This window comes from Apodemus sylvaticus, chromosome 7, assembly GCF_947179515.1.
Source record: "Apodemus sylvaticus chromosome 7, mApoSyl1.1, whole genome shotgun sequence".
Lineage (NCBI taxonomy): Eukaryota > Metazoa > Chordata > Mammalia > Rodentia > Muridae > Apodemus > Apodemus sylvaticus.
This window is the reverse complement of record NC_067478.1, coordinates 40,223,441-40,226,808: the sequence shown is the minus strand read 5'-3', so window position 1 is coordinate 40,226,808 and position 3,368 is coordinate 40,223,441. Positions and strand designations below refer to the sequence as shown.

Sequence of the window (3,368 nt, the reverse complement as noted above, 5' to 3'; positions counted from 1 at the left end):
CTAGCCTGAGCTAGTAACCAGAAAATCCTGAATACACTTACAGGTTCCGAATTAAGCCACTAACTTCAATATGCAATACAGCAGAATTCATTAGTATAAACTCACTGGTAGTAATATAAATGAAAATTTTATCAAGAGATTTTATTTTTCCCCCCTCTTCTGAATTATTTGGTACTTCAATCTCATTTTCAAATAAATCTTGAAGCAATTTTATTTGCTAGAAATAAAACTGGAGAATAGAAGAACACTACATGGTGAAGCATGTTCCGAAAGAAGCAAATTATCATTAGCAAATATGTGACCATGTATTTCCAAAAAAACAATAAATGAAGACCAGCCCAAAACATTTATTCTATACATCTTCCAATCATGTGGCTTGGAATTTTTGTTGGAAAATTCGTTTTCACCATTTGCTAATTACTCTGAATGTATGCATGATCAAAAGGCGATGATAGAGCTCTAAAGATTCCAAGTGTCTATTTAAAAGCTGTTGAGTGAAAAATGATGAAATGGAGGACACTCACAATAATTCTTGGACTCCTGGAGATCCTAAGACATGCTACAAAAATAGGTCTTTATTCTTAGGAAAATATAGTCAGAGCTAGCTTCCTTATGCTATACATAAAATCTTAACATCAGAGGCAGTACAGATAGTACAGATAGTTTTTAAACTGATCTCCAAACAAGCACAAACCTACTACGTTGGGAAAAAAAACAGTAAATTTGAGGTTTTTGGCAAAAGACAGTACTTCACACATCTAAACCAAATCAAAGAGCCTGCAGACAGCTTTCAGTGAGACAAAAGGAATGAAATAAATATAAATTCTATGGATAAATAAATGTAAAAGAATTTACATTAGCTAAAAACTAATTTAATTCTACTTGGGTACAAGCTTTTGTTTCTCATTGACTTCTAAATGTTTACCAGACTACTGTTAATATTAAAATCTTTGACCCAGAGTAATACTGACTTGCATTTACAAAAATTTGTCCAACTGAATGCTTCTGGTCCTGAAAAACATTTTAGGTACATTATTGAAGGCAGACTGTGGTGCTAATATGGTTTATGTCTTAAGAACTTTGAAAAAGTGACAGACCCCAAAAGTCTATCTATATATTGGCTCAGTTTTTAAAAAATGCCTGTGTGAGCCTTGGTTCTTAATTAGCATCTTTAGTGGCATGCCCTACTGAGTGGTAAGATTACTAGTAAATACTACACCATAAAAACATCCCAAGAAGTCTGTTTGTGTATTGTTAAAGTAAGTTGTTTATTCGTTAACTTTATACCCACCACTGAATTCCTGTTTATTGTATTTATATGTGGGGAGAACAGTCACGGAGGGTATTACTGGAGTTTTTAGGAACCTGAGCAACCATTTTACTCTAGGACTACTAATGCATGAAGCCCTTCTATATTTTAATTTCTCCCCGTCAAATAGTGACTTCATAACATTGTGTTTTTGCGGTTTCTGACCAGGTAATTTCAAAAAGCTGTACTAAATATATTTTCCCATGTAGTTTGTGGTTCATCCTAATACTAAATACATCTTTTCAAATATCTTATATACAGTTATATAGCACAGATCGCCCCATCAATCCGTTTGTGGTATTCCTAATCTATCATGAGAAAATGTGTATACTTTAGTCAGATATTCAATCAATAAAAGCTTAACAGTTATCAGTAAAAAGTTTCTCGTGGTGTTATATGCCATTGTGAATGTGATTCCTTTTGTGCAATTCAGTTCTCCATTTTTAACATGTGATTCAATGACCAAACATCTTGCACAAAAAAACATGCTTGGGAAGAATATAATTAACACAATTTTCTCATAAAGTAACTTCCTGAGAACTGATAAACTAAATTTATGAACACCTGATTGCCAAGTAGTCTGCAGAAACAAAACCTTGCATCTGTTTTGGTAAAGTAACTTTTAACAATCAGAATTCCTTAGGGATATACTTTTTTTACCACAAGGAAGGGACTTGACTATTAAAGATCCTTTCCTTGACAATATATACAAAATTTAACTTCTCTTCTGTCCATTCTTTGAAGCTGTCAAAGCCAAGAACCCATAAACAAATCACAAATGCAATAACCTACATTAGTTAACATTCCCCCGTTTAACATGTTGACATTTTTACTAAAGGATTAGTTATTTTCGCATTTCCATTTCTCATATCCATGACATTCCATATAAATTGCATTATTGCTTTATAGGCCACACAACATTCAAAATTATGTTTATATGCATTGCCTGTTTTTCTTGACTTCTGGTAAGTGTTTGAAACTGATTTTTCTACAGAAATTTTTAAGTTTGAAAATACCACGGTTAGTATTTCTTCTCAGAACTTAATTGTTCACATCACTAATCACTACATGCATATTTAGCTCTGATTATATTGCTCAAAAACTGCACCCATTATCAGAACAGTGCAAATTATATTTAATTTTTAAAAGTAATTATAATGGCTTAAATTCAAAGTCATTAAAATGAACACTGTCAAGTATTTTCACTTGAGTCTACATTTCATTACCACTGTTTACATTACCCTTAAATATAACCATCAATTCTTCACAATTTCCTTTGAATCATAAGGATTCATCCCATGTCCCCAAACTAAAAAAGCCAAGTCTTTGAAACCCACAGAGCTCCAAACTTTAATGTTTTCTTAAAGAACACATTTGTGAACTCACAAAAGTGTTCGTCTTTCAACTTTGACAATGCATTAAGTTTAACAAACCTGTTCTAATATCCCAACAAATAAGTCCAGGATTAACAAAAAGACCTTGACAGTGTCCGTTAAAAATGGTATGACAGTTAAGTGCCAATAGGCATGGCAATGACCTCTTAGATAGGATCATTTTACTCCTTGGACATGGGAAATGCCAGCACCAAGGATTACACTGAGATTTGATTTTGCTGAAGGCTACAATTAACTGACCCACTTTCCACGACCTAGTATACTCACTATGTTAGAATGAAATGTACATACTTTGTGTAGCCCTCAAACTTACACTAAGATTTGAGAGATGTACTTTTAAAAAGCACAGGGTAATATATAAAATCAGTGGAAGAAAGTTTCATTAAGCACCAGGAACAAATTTGTCACCCCATACTCATTTTGTAGGTAAGTTTCAGTAACCGGCAAGGCACATTTACATATATTCCAATGAATACTTATTGACAAATTTTAAATTACACTCTATGCCCCAGCTATCCCAGTAACTGACATACAACATACTAAAATGGTTTATTAAGGTAACAAAAAAAGAAAGAAAAAAAAAAACCAATTAATGGGAACATACAGGCTATTGGCAACCACTATTCTAAAATTATGTAAGTACAAATGAACATACTGAAATGTGT

At 32.8% G+C, this 3,368-nt stretch overlaps 1 protein-coding gene across 2 annotated transcripts in view; it reads right to left on the bottom strand.

The window, feature by feature from the left end:
- Positions 1-557: 557 nt before the first annotated feature.
- Positions 558-3,368, bottom strand: part of Syncrip (synaptotagmin binding cytoplasmic RNA interacting protein) — a 33,681-nt gene continuing 30,870 nt past the window's right edge. For both annotated transcript variants that reach the window (XM_052187682.1, XM_052187683.1), the window contains exon 12: positions 558-3,368. This exon is cut by the window's right edge. The gene's annotated coding sequence lies outside the window, so the exon portion shown is untranslated.